Source organism: Bufo bufo, chromosome 1, assembly GCF_905171765.1.
Source record: "Bufo bufo chromosome 1, aBufBuf1.1, whole genome shotgun sequence".
In the NCBI taxonomy this organism is placed as follows: Eukaryota; Metazoa; Chordata; class Amphibia; order Anura; family Bufonidae; genus Bufo; species Bufo bufo.
In genome coordinates, this window is record NC_053389.1 from 18,591,623 (window position 1) to 18,605,975 (window position 14,353).

The 14,353-nt window shown below is 43.6% G+C and overlaps 1 protein-coding gene across 1 annotated transcript in view; it reads left to right on the forward strand.

Moving 5' to 3' along the window:
• Positions 1–14,353, forward strand: part of IGLON5 (IgLON family member 5) — a 416,339-nt gene that overhangs the window by 7,727 nt on the left and 394,259 nt on the right. The gene's annotated exons all lie outside the window — the stretch shown is intronic.

Sequence of the window (14,353 nt, forward strand, 5' to 3'; positions counted from 1 at the left end):
GAAATATCCGGCGGAGTGTAAATTCTAGGAGAATGACACACTCGGGAAGTTGAGGAGCAGAATATATTCATTCGGTCAGTGCAGAAACCAAGAGAGACCAGGGATTGAATGAAGATATACACCCGGCGGCGGGGCGGCCTAACGGCTTGGGATGTCTGATGTACGACCGGGGCCCCCGCCGCTAGGCCCAGGACATAAATAAGGCTGTAAGCGCTTCGTGAATACCAGGTAGCGACGCGTTTCATTCCCACTTTATATGTTTAAGTATGCTCTTCACCTGGCGTGGAGATATATGGCGGCACTCTGGGGGCTGTGTATTGTCTGCGGCATGCCAGGTGAGGGAGAAGCAAAAGCTGACCATTCACCGGGCCGGCAATTGTCTCCGTTTTCAGAAAAGTTGCAGTTGCCGACAATGATAAAGGGTGGTTGTTTTTTAGTGTTTTGATGGGATTTCATCATTTACAGCAGAAGTTTGTGCTTCAGATCTGTTTAAAGGTTTGGTCCCACGAAAAATATTCTACATTTGTCAAACCAGCACCTGGATGTGAATACTTTCGTAATTGCTTGAGTTATTTAATAAAATGTATCTGCTGTTTGTTTATTTCATGTTTCTCTGTCCACCTCAATAAGGTGGACGCACATGTCCAGTTCCATACTTCAACTGCCACCAGCCACATCTTCTGTTAGAAGCTGTGACAGCTATAGGAAGAGAAAGGGCACGTCCCCTGAGAAAAGACACCCCCCCCCCCGGAGCTGCCATCTGGAAATATATGTAGCAGAGCAATTGCAGTAATGAGTGAGGAGATCTCTGGATCCAGGTGAGGTCCAGGGCTGGTTCTAGACTGTCATGTACTGATCACTCATGGGATCACCCCTTTAAGTGGAGAAAGCGGTGCAGCCATTGTCAACCATATTAGTATTCTGGAGCTGAGTCTTCTGGCCACTCAGTCATCCTGCCAGTCGTAGGTATGGTTCTTACATTGTAGTAGGCACATCTATGCCCCTTGGGTCTACAGTATGGTACCATCTTCAGGGCACCAATGCAAAATTTACATTAAATTCCAAATGAATATATTGTCTAGGATTCTCTATCACTGAGGGACCTGCACCTAGGGGTGCACCTAGCCTTTCTGCTGCCTGAGGCAAAAACTGAAATGGCGCCCCTCCCTCCCAAATGCTAATTTCTTAACTTAACCCCTTCCCTCCAGCCCAGGGCCCTTCCGCTGCCCTCCTCTTGCCCCTACCTGGTGCTGCCTGAGGCGATCGCCTCACCTGGCCTCTTTGGTGGTGCGCCCCTGCCTGCACCCATTACAGCCATGCCATTGCCCCTCATTGCTTTGGTTGGGTTCCTCCTCATAGACCTTCTAGTCACGTCTTCTGGCCCAATGGTGTCGTCTTTCTGTTGTATGGAAGTTTCCCTGTCCAAGTCCATTTTACTCCTCCACTCATGATGAGGGCAGCACTGGCTCTGGAGATACGTTCAATTGTCCCTTGGGTGGTGTTAAAAGTAGGAGAAATCCAGCATAATAGCTAAAAAGACTCGCCAGCTCTAGTATCTGGCAGGGTGGCATAAGAGCCGGGCGCATGAGCGCGGAGAGCCGGTGCCCAGATTTATGTTATCCATCTTTTTGGAAATAAAGTCACTGTGGCCCCGTGTACCAGGGCAGTGCAGTGGGTACTATGATCAGGGGCCCATGCAAATAGGGGGCCAAAACTCACCAGTGGGCTGCCATCCACCCAGTACTCAACAGTCGCTGCATGGGAGCTCCCAAATTCACTTACCAATTAAAAGGATCCTTTAATGGGCCGCGAGGGGCTCATCTGGTACCCAATAGGGTTCCCACTGCAAAAGCACAGGTCCAAATTAGTATTCTGCACCCCCCACCATTGACCCACTGACTGGGAAGATGGAGATAATAGGTTAGGGGTCCTTATTATTGTCCGTACGGGGTCCAGATGTTTCTGATGGGGCCCCTGGCTCCGACACCATGCTATATGAGCATACAAACTTTGGAGAATCTTACTCTTCAGCCTCCGTCTATTAGGCTGGTTACCTAGCAACCATTGGGTGACCAGCGATTGATACATTTCGCTACATTGAATGCAGTGGTCACAGGAAGTTCCGTCCGTACAACGCGCCACCCAGACTCGTGTTACGTCCCCTCGTGAGGGAGAGAAGCAAGAGCCATGCCTTACGTGACGGACCGACGAGCGTATTCATATATCGAAGGTTTAATACGTGGGAATTAATGGGGATTTGTTCAGTCATCAATATGAGATTGATGTGACAAGATCTTGTCAATGACGACTATTGGCTGAGTGGATGCAAACACATCCGGCAGATGGAGGCTTTTCTGCAGCTTATTGACCCTGACCTGATTTTTCGATGTCACATTGAAGGGTATGTGTTTATTACAAGTTTTCTCTTCTGACCTCAGAAAATCTCAAAGAAAAGGGTAGTGCCGACCCCAGGTCCCAGAATTCAGTAAATCTGATAAAGCTTGAAGCTGAATCAGTGGCCCTGGAAAAATACTAATTAAAAGTGGCCCCGATGTTGTAGGTGGGTCAAAATTGACAGAACGTGGGGCGACACAAGTAGATGGGCCACCACAAGTCGGCAGGGTCAGTAATACCATAGCGCGGCACAGAATACCATCCCACAGAACCAAATACCACGGTGCACAACAAAATACCTCCCCAGAAGCTGCCCCTTTGTCGTGGCCATCAAAGCTGCCACGTTCTGTCCTCCTCCACCTTGTCTCTAATATGGTGCAGGGGGCTTCGTAGGTGAGACGTGGGCCACAGCACCAAGCCGACCCTACCTTCAGCATCCTGTAATAATGACCCTTCTAGGCCTCTGGTGGCCCCCTGGACATCGGCCCAGTGTAGGCTCTATGGCCAGTCCGCCCCTGAGCTGAATATTTAATGAATCGATTGGTAGCAGAGATCCTCCTTGATTTATAGCTAGCCCACACATGTAGCAGAGCTGTATTTGGAGTGTATGGTCATAATCATCTGGGTAATATTGTAATAAACTCACCTGCAGTCCTATGTAAAATCACAGATGAAGTATCCCCATGAGTTGTGCAGAATGACAAACACACCATTATAGGGCATAGGGAATGTAGTAAGGGACTCAGTTGCGGTCACCATGACATAAGTGTTTACCCTGGGACAAACCCTTAACCCCAATATTACTCACCCCCGACCCAAACATAATAGCAACAGATTTGATAAAGCAATGGCGGTGTCTTAAAATAACATATTATAACGTTTTGTAAAGAATCATATTAATGGTATTACTTACCTAAAGCCGCCTGCTGTGTTCAGCATGAGCTCTGGCTCACAAATGCATCTTCCCATTATCTGGCCTATAGGTGGCGCTGGTGACACCGGAGCTTCTCAGCCCCAGGGATTATTCTGGACTTCCTATCTCTCACCCAGTAAACACAGGCAATGTCCCTTTAAAATGTCTGGAGGGAGAATCGGTGAAATAACCAGGATGCATGTTCCAAGGGGCTTAACAATAATTCTCCATCTCACTACTTTTTATAGAGCCGTCGTTTTAAATTGAGTAAGAAAAATGACTCCGGGTCAATAGAAATATCATCGCGCGGGAATTAATTTGCAAGAGAAATGAATAAAAAGCATAAAGGCAGACATTTCCTATAAGACATTAAGCCTCCTTAGGTTTTCTGGAGGAAGTCTATGATTGTTGACAGTTCATAGATCTACATTTACAGTAGTGATACGAATCATCTTAATCAGACCGCGCCACTTCTGCCCCGGCCATCACTGGACACTTTTTTGTCTTTTTAGAACTGGTCCATAAGTGATAACCTTTTTTCTCGTTTAGTTATACAGATCATTGTTTGGTCTTTTTTCTTCTTTGTGATACATGGGAATCTAGTTTTTTGTTATTTTTAAGTATTTTTTTATTATTTTATTTCATTTTTTACTCTTTTTCTATTGTTTTAATAGCGCAAAGGCAACTAATTTATGTTTTAAATTGTCCCCTCTTTCCATTACAGTCTTTCTTATGTAGGGGATATACAGTTTATGGTCGCCAGTGCCAAACGCTGCAGTGTGGGCTGGCAGTAGCGTCCTTTTTTTGCTTTGTCTCGTCATTTTATTATTTTTTTATTTACATTTAACACTCGTTAGGCCATAAAAGACTTTTGGAGAACACTACCGGGGTGCACCACGAATGAGGCCATGTGAGGCGATCGCCTAAGGTAGCACCAGGTGAGGGCAAGAGGGGGGCAGCTGAAGGGAAGGGGTTAGGTTAAGAAATTGGCATTGGGAATGGGGTGCGCCATTTCAGTTTTCGCCTCAGGCAGCAGAAAGGCTAGGTGCACCCCTGAACACTACATTATTATTTCTCTATTGCTGTTTTCCCCTCAACGTGGGCTGACATATTAGCCCTGGGCACAGGGTTGTGCTTAGACCCAGGAGCTTCCTCAGCACCCGACAATCACATGATTGCTCGGATGAGGAACATAGACGAAAGGGTTGGGGATCACATTGATTAAATTAGGACCCCTTCTTTGTTGCTTGTCCAACTACCCTCTTTTGTGTCGTAGGCACAAGTTCCTGGAACTGGCACAAAAGCTATACCAGGTCCCACCATCTAATAGCCAATTGGACAATTTGGGACAATATATTATGAAGCCATCATATATAGGATTAGAAAGGTTATGTCTGAATAATAACATTTCTAAGGAATTAGCATCATATACTGTATCACCCCATATGTAACCTGGTTCTCCCCTGGTAGGTGAGCCTTACCCATAGATACCCAGAAGGAAATTGCAACCCTTGGAACCCATTTTGTTCTGCCATGCTTGTAGCTTAGAAACATCCTTGAGCTCCTTCTCTTTACTATTGGTTTGCAAACCTTTGAGGACCTTTGCAGGGGTTGGGTACTAATGATGGGAAGGTGAAGGTGAAACCAACTTGAGCTGGGGATTCCCATGAGATGAAACCAACTTGAGCTGAGGTTTTCCATGAGATGGAACCAACTTGAGATGGGGCTTCCAATGAGATGGAACCAACTTGAGCTGAGGTTTTCCATGAGATGGAACCAACTTGAGCTGGGGCTTCCCATGAGATGGAACCAACTGGAGCTGAGGTTTTCCATGAGGTGGAACTAACTTGAGCTGGGGCTTCCCATGAGATGGAACCAACTGGAGCTGAGGTTTTTCATGAGATGGAACCAACTTTAGCTGGAGCTATTCATGAGATGGAACCAACGAGCTGGGACTTCCCATGAGATGGAACCAACTTGAGCTGGGGATTCCCATGAGATGGAACCAACTTGAGCTGAGGTTTTCCATGAGATTGAACCAACTTGAGCTGGGGCTTCCCATGAGATGGAACCAACTTGAGCTGGGGCTTCCCATGAGATGGAACCAACTTGAGCTCGGGCTTCCCATGAGATGGAACCAACTTTAGCTGGGGCTTTCCATGAGATGGAACCAACTTGAGCTGGGGCTTCCCATGAGATTGAACCAACTTGATCTGGGGCTTTCCATGAGGTGGAACTAACTTGAGCTAGGGTTTCCCATGAGATAGAACCAACTTTAGCTGGGGCTTTCCATGAGATGGAACCAACTTGATCTGGGGCTTTCCATGAGGTGGAACTAACTTGAGCTGGGACTTTCAATCAGGTTGAACCAACTTCAGGTACTGATTTGCATCTCCAAGATCCCCAGAACAACTCCAAGGTCTATCACTATAGTCTGCATCCATTGTTTTTGAAGACCATGCTCTTCAATGCCTTAAATCAAAATTATCCTAAAAACATGGATTATGTCTGTAATTTTAGGAAACAAAGTTCTCACCATTATGCCCCATTGTGAAAGTGAAGCTGATGTGAGGGCATCTCATAATAACTCATTCATGAGTATACCCCGGACATAAAAATGCACAATATCATCCATAGATAATACCCTACCGAGAGCCAGTGCCCAAGTCCAGGAGGGCCACACTAAGGTCACACGAATCCCAAAGGACTATCTCACAATGGTGCATTGTGCAGAGGGATTGTCAGGCTTAAATACAAACAATATCGCTAAATCTGGATAGCAGAGATGTAGCAGAGCTGATGTTAATTTAACAAGGATAACAGGCTGAACTTGATGGACAGATGTCTTTTACACTCGCGTTTTGGCTTTCCGTTTGCGAGATCTGTTCAGGGCTCTCACAAGCGGTCCAAAACGGATCAGTTTTGTCCTAATGCATTCTAAATGGAAAAGGATCCGCTCAGAATGCCTCCGATCAGTCACTATTCCGCTCTGGAGGCTGCCTGCGGCGTTTTGCTGTCCGCCTGACGAAGTGAAGCCAAACGTTTTCCCTGACACAATCTGGCACAATAGAAAACGGATCCGACCTCCATTGACGTTTAATGGTGTTCATGACGGATCCGTCATGGCTACAGAAGACATAATACAAGCGGATCCGTTCATGACGGACGCAGGCGGTTGTATTATTGTAACGGAAGCTTTTTTGCAGATCCATGACGGATCCGCAAAAAACGCTAGTGTGAAAGTAGCCTTATATGCTATGTTACTATGTTACTATCTCTCCCAGTATATGGATTTACCTGCAATCCAGTGGAAAATCGACAACACATCCAGTGATAACATCATGATATTGTACTTGGCTCTGCTACATCCTGTATTAGTCAATACACAAACAAGGCGAGAGTGCTATGACATCATCTGTTTTAAAATTTGTAGAACCAAAAGTAGAAGAATTACCCAAAGGATGAATCCTTGGGCATAAAATGTGCAGAAATATTGCTGGAATACAGAACTGAATAACTGTAGCAGAGACAGCGCGTAATAATGATAATAATAATATTAATCTGATATAGTGAAGACATAACATTACCGTACAGTGTCAAAGAACAATACCATAGAGAATAAACACATAACTGAGCAACGTATGGGCCAAATAACAGTGCTTTAAGGAGTGTATAAATAAAACCGCAATATAGTGTCTAAATAATGGTGGAATACAAAGCTAAAGAACAGTACCAGAGAGAAAACACCATAATAAGGTGATGTAGTGAACACATAACAGTACCATACAGTGTCAAAGAACAGTACCGCAGGGAGTAAACACATATCCGAGCAAAACACTCTCCATATAACAGTGCTCTATAGAGTGTGTGAATAATATCGCAATATAGTACCTACATGATGCTGGAAAACAGAGCTAAATTACAGTACCAGAGACAGCTCATAAAATAATAATATGAAATAGTGAACAAGTAACAGAACCTTAGAGAGTAAACACTGTCCAAATAACACTGCTCTATAGAGTGTATGAATAATACTGCCATACACTGCCTAAATAATGCTGGAATCAAGCTAAACAACAGTACCAGAGAGAGCAAATAAAAATAATCTTATATCGCAAAGACATAAAGATACCGTATGATGCAAACAAAATGTACCTTAGATAGTTTGTATAATAATCTAATATCGTCAAGACATATCAGTAGCATGCAGCATCAAAAAACAGCACCATAGATGATGCATAAATAATACTGCAATATAGTGGCTGAATAATATTAGAGAACAGAGCTGAATAACAGCACCATAGAAGGCTCAGATAATCAAATATAACAATCCTATATAGTGAACACATAACAGTACCATAGAGAGTAAACAAATAACTGAGCAATAACTGTCCAAATAACAATGCCCTATAGTGTGTACAAAAATACTGCAATCTAGTATCTACATAATGCTGTAAAACAACTAAACAGTGGTACCAGAGAGAGCTCACATAATAATAATCTGAGATAGTGAAGAGTCAAAAACAGCACCTTAGAGAGTTTATATAATAATAATCTGATATAGTGGACACATAACAGCGCCGTACAGTAGAGGACAGCAGTGATGTATAGAGGGTATAGATAATAGCGCAATACGTTGCCTAAATAATGCTGGAAAACAGAGCTGAATATCAGTACCAGAGAGAACTCACATAATAATAATAATAAAAATTTGATATTGTAAATAGAGATGAGAAAATTTTATATTTTGAAATTCGTTCACGCTTTGTTTACTGGTAAAAGCAGTAGCGCGTTATGGATTCCGGTACCACGGACGATAACGCAATTCTATGACGGAATGCCTTTAGAAGAATTCCATTATTCATTCCGTCATAATAGAAGTCTATGGGCTGCAAAACGGATCAGTCTCATCTCCGTTATACGGGGGAGTCTTCTCCTGATCCTGAGTCCTGCGGTACGGATCCGTTCTGCAGCCCATAGACTTCTATTATGACGGAACGAATAACGGAATGCCTCTAAAGGCATTCCGTCATACAATCGCGTTATGGTCGGTGGTAACGGAATACATAACGCAATTATGCTTTTACCACCAAACGAAGGTCGAACGAATTTCATAACATTGTGAACACCTAAAAGTACCATAAAATATCAAAGAACAGTCCTAAATAATACCGCTATAGTAACAAATAGTGAACATACAGCGCAATACAGTGCACAAATCCTACTGTTCTAAAGAGTATTTAAATAGTACCGAATATAGTGCCTAAATAATACTGCAACAGGCCCCATGAGATACAGTAATTCATTGTGGACCCATAGACAGGTTGTCGATGTTTGGGGTGTCAGCGCTTTCACTCGTGCTGTAATCCTGCCCAATACAAGTGAATCCCTGAGTATTACGCTGAATAATGCCGCCATATACTAGAATACATATGACCGAAGGCAGCACCAATTTAGTCACTTCTCCTTCTTTTCCTTCCTTTTCCCGTTTAGACGGACGATGTGACTTTTCTCTATTGATTATTATTATTATAAGTGATGAATGGCGGCCTCCGCACAGACGAGGTGGATCCTGGTTTCGGGTGGCACAGTTTATTGCGTTGTCCCATTTAATCTTCCACTGCTCCTCCGCGCTCCGCACCGCCGATGTGCGAATACTTTGGCGCCACAGTTAATTTTGCACCTTGTTCATATTTTGTGAAAGGGTCACACCAGTGAGCGCTCAATCAGCAATACGTAGACTTGCAATTTTCTGGATTCTATTGTAGTACAGTATTTGGCGATAATTTATTTTTATTTGCCTTGACAGTTCATTTTTCTTGACACGCAGCTCGTTTCAGATGAATGCAAAAGAGGGAGCGCTCAGCCACTCTTCAAATGCCGTTCATTGTGTGGCGAGGGTTAAAAATGCCTGCAGGGCGAGGGGGACCATCGGGCCATTCTATGACATCACTGTGTTCTCAAAGAGGGGTCAACGGGGGTGATGACGGGGGAGAGCGAGGGAGGGGGGGATGAAAGGACGGCGGACGGAGAACGCAGGAAGAGGCTCATTCATGAAGATGAAAGGCGGCCGAGAGGAATGTAATGAAATAGAATATCATTATGACATTAACTCTTTGATGGACAGCGCCATGTCTAAACAAACGGGAGATGAGGGACCTCCCACCGTCACAGAAGGCCAAGCGGTAGATGCTTGAAAATCGACAGGATCCTAAAGGGGTTGTCATACTCCATGCAATATCCACTTTACCGCTGCTCCAGTAAAGCCACTCCCCTGATTCCCCGCCAGTCCCGTCTACCTGCCCCAGCGATCACAGGTCAACGCTTGACCGCAACAGCCAATCACTGGCCCCAGAAGGGACCAATCACTGGAGCTGGAAGAACGAAGACTAGAGGGGTGCCAGGGAAAAGCCGGCACTGGAGGGAACATCAGCTTTGCTTCTTTTTTGTATTTTTTTTTTGTGTGTTTTATACCATTTTAGACTATTTTTTTTAAAAATGCATGAGGTAGGACAACCCCATTAATGGGCTGTGTGATGGCATACATAGAATTGGGGGTCCCCATAGCAAAGATAGAGGCAAGCTCCAAATGGACAACCCCAGTCTTGACAACCCCTTTAAAAAGCTATTCAATGGCTTACAATGAAGACCAGGGGAGGCCATGGCAAAGATGGTAACAAGCTCCAAATGGACAACCCCTTATGGACAACCACTTTAAAGGGCTATTCAATGGCATACATAGAAGGGGGGGTGCTGGGGGCTACAGCAAAAATGGAAGCAAGCCCCGAATGGGCAACCCCATTAAAAAGACTATTCAATTGCAGACATAGAAGAAGTAGCAAAGATGGAAACCCCTTCAAAAGGCTATTCAATTGCTTACAATGAATACAGAGGGGCCCTGTAAAAAACGGATCCTGTTGCATCAGTTGGCATCCATTTGAGCAATTTCTATCTGAGATCCGTTTTTTAGATGGAAAAAAGTACTGAATGTAGGACTTTTTTTTCCATCTAAAAAAACGGATCTCAGATGGAAATGGCTCAAAAGGATGCCAACTGATGCAACAGGGTCAGTTTTTTTTTACAGGATCCTGTTTTTTTTTTTTTCGTTTTTCTGACGTTTTTCAGAAGAACGGAAAATAAAACGGAGATGTGAACCAAGTTCACACTTTAGTTATTTCAATCGCTTATTGTGAGCCAAAACCAGGTTGGGTCAAAATCACAGACCAGGTGCAGATCTTTCCAATACACCTGATCTCTGTGGAGGCTTCACTACTGGTTTGGGCTCACAATAACTGATGAAAATAACTGACCAAATAACTGAAGTGTGAACTTGGCCTTACCTATAGCCTTCTAGCTATATCAGCAGTTCCTATCAGGCTCATAGCTTGTTTGCCTCATCCTTCCAATTTCATGCAAAAGAATTTGAACCTTGAGATGGTCCAAATTTATGAAAGTTGTAAGATCTGGAGAGTCTCCCAGCTGAAGGATCGGGCATGTTGCAATGCAGTGGAGATAACAAACCAGCAGGTGTTCTCCTCTAAAATAAATATGCCACCTTTTCAAGCCAAGTGGGCAAGTTTCTGGTGGAGTCAATGGCAGCTCAAGTGCATGGCTTTACACTGAGTTACTAAGGATCCATAGATGGGTCCCATCAATAACGTGTACCACAGAACCGGGCCAACCGAAGTTGTGGTCTTTCCATCTCTCTACCAGGTCATGCAGTATTCAAAAATTCCAAAAACTCTTTCAGTCACCCCCATAACTTTATGATATTCCCAGTGAATTCTCAACAGCCTTCAAATTATTTTTTAGTATCAACCCCGTGAAGCTTCATATAAAATAAGACAACATTGAGCTTCCTATTACCATAGTTTCTCATGTACGAGTGATTTCCATCTCATGTGTTCTTCAGTCTAATTTGTTTTCCAGTCCAATGCAAAAAAACGAGAGTGCGACACAACATATGCCACCTAAATCTGAGCAAATAAGGAACGAAAGCCACTGTACATATGTTAATATCTGTCTGTCTTATTGTGCAAACAAGCTGTTGAGAAGACGATTTGGCATTCCAACAGTCGTTCTTTAAAGGTGTCTTGTTCCACTTAGAGTAATCAAATCAGTTTATTTCACAGTGTAAAATAGGGGGAGTACAAAGCATATTGGGGCACCTGGATCCGAAGGGGGGAAAAAACAATATGGGACTGTCTTCTTAAATAATTTCACCAGACTTCTCTCCCGGGGTTAGGTGAGCTTGGTAGGGGTCAGCCAATTGCAGGCTCATCATGTCACCAGAATTTTCTCCCAGGATTAGGTGGGCTTGGTGATGTTTGGCCCCTCGAAGGTTTATCACATCACCAGACTTCTCTCATAGGATTAGATGGGCTTGGGGATGGTTGGCCCCTTACAGGCTCATCATGTCATTTGACTTTTCTCCCAGGATTAGGTGGACTTAGAGATGGTTGGCCCCTTTCAGGTTTATCACGTCACTAGACTTTTCTCTCTGGATTAGGTGGGCTGGATAGGAGTCGGCCAATTGCAGGCTGATCCTGTCACCAGAATTTTCTCGCAGGATTAGGTGGGCTTGGTGATGTTTGGCCCCTCAAAGGTTCATCACGTCACCAGACTTCTCTCATAGGATTAGGTGGGCTTGGGGATGGTTGGCCCCTTACAGGCTCATCATGTCATTTGACTTTTCTCCCAGGATTAGGTGGATTTAGAGATGGTTGGCCCCTTGCAGGTTTATCACGTCACTAGACTTTTCTCTCTGGATTAGGTGGGCTGGATAGGAGTCGGCCAATTGCAGGCTGATCCTGTCACCAGAATTTTGTCGCAGGATTAGGTGGGCTTGGTGATGTTTGGCCCCTCGAAGGTTCATCACGTCACCAGACTTCTCTCATAGGATTAGGTGGGCTTGGGGATGGTTGGCCCCTTACAGGCTCATCATGTCATTTGACTTTTCTCCCAGGATTAGGTGGACTTAGAGATGGTTGGCCCCTTGCAGGTTTATTACGTCACTAGACTTTTCTCTCTTGATTAGGTGGGCTGGATAGGAGTCGGTCAATTGCAGGTTCATCATGGTACTAGAATTTTCTCTCAGGATTAGGTGGTCTTAGTGATGTTTGGCCCATTGACGGTTCATCATGTCCCCAGACTTATCACACAAGTTTGGAGGGGTTGGTGATGGTTTACCCCTTACAGGCTCATCATGTCACTAGACTTTTCTCCCAAAATTAGGTGGGTTTGGAGATGGTTGGCCCCTTGCAGGGTCATTGTGTCACCAGACTTTTCTCCCTGGATTAGGTGGGCTTGCTGATGATTGTCTCCTTGCAGGTTCATCACATCACCAGACTTTTCTCATGAGATTAGGTGGGCTTGGTGATGGTTGGCTCCTTGTAGGTTTATCATGTCACCAGACTTCTCACACAGGATTGATAGGGCTTGGTGATGGTTGACCCCTTACAGGCTCATCATGTCACTAGACTTTTGTAGACTTTTTCAGGATTAGGTGGGCTTGGAGATAGTTAGTCCCTTGTAGGACAATGTATGCTCATCCACTCTTCTTGCTAAGTTTTCTTATAATGAATTTGGAAATTAGCAGTCAAGTGAAGGTTCAGGGTTGAGACCAACCTAATCTGGTGTCCCAATTCTCTACAGACCCTATAGTTATGTTTATTTTTGAAAGGAAACATACTCATTAGGCATGGCTGAGGTTGTCTTTTCAGATGCCTCTACTCATCCATGTCCTTGGCTTACAAGTATATTTGCTATGTCACCATGCCATCCTTATTTGCCAACTATGGCCTGTTGTCGAAACTACTCGGAGTCCGGCTGCTGTACTGAAAGCACCAGATGTTACACGGTGGAAGCAGACCAGATCATTCAGTGTCAACCAGAAAATGAAATCTTATGCATTCTCAACTTCCAAACGTCAACTAAATCAAGAGGAAAATATGAAAAATGAACCTCTATGGCTAAAGAACAAGTACAACAGACTTAGTAGTGTGCACCCACTGTATTTATATAATGCCATACCAGAACATACCCAGGTTATACCAGTATGGTCTATATCACTGTATACAAGAAGTTGTGAAGAACGTACACCAGCTGTACATACTGTATATATTTATTATCAAGGAGATAGCCTATGCTGGTATACCAGCATAGGCTATCTGTAGCCTTATAGCCTTTGGGTTCACCTACAAATCTCGTGCATACTCTTTCCTTAAAATAGGTATTCCTGAAGCAGCGCCACCTTAGGTTGTTTGTAGTATTGCAGCTCAGACCTTATTCAAGTGAATGAGGCTGAGCTGCAATGCCAGATACAGCCACACACAAGAGTGGCGCTTTTCTTCTCTACTCCTGTACAATCTCTTTAAACCAAATGGGTTTTACATGTTCATTTATTGCATTGAAATTCCACTAAATGTCACCAATTTCAACTTCAGATACATTGTCTTGCTCATTTGTGCTGGAAACAACCTGAATCCATCTACAAAGCACAAAACACTGACTTAATAAATAGCAGGAAGCTTTTAGGAGCCATTGACTGAGCAGGCAGCGCTAGATTCAAGGTTGCTGCTGAAAAAATGATGAACTGATGGTAGACGTTGACTGAACGGATTGATTTTAATATTGTCTGTGATAATAATGTATTTGCTGCAGATGGATTTTCCATGTAAATGATGACATTGTTTCTTCCTGAGCTATTATCGAATTGATTTAAAAAAAAAGTATCTACAAAAAAAGTCAAATTTTTCAGTAGACTTTGAAGATCTACTTGATGAAATGTTGCAATTTATCACACAAAATTCAATTTTGTGAAATTTACTTTTGTCTGTTTAGTTGTACATTTTAATCTAAAAACTAGTACAATACCATTTTGTGTTGGGTTTAATATCCAATACGTAAAACCTTTATTTGGTCTTTGCAAAATTCAATATTGGTTTTCAAACGTTTTGTGAATCATGAACGACTTTTAAAAGTTCTGAGAAGGACCTTGAATCTATTCTTCCATCTCATTCATGTAATTTCAATAGTTTGTGATGG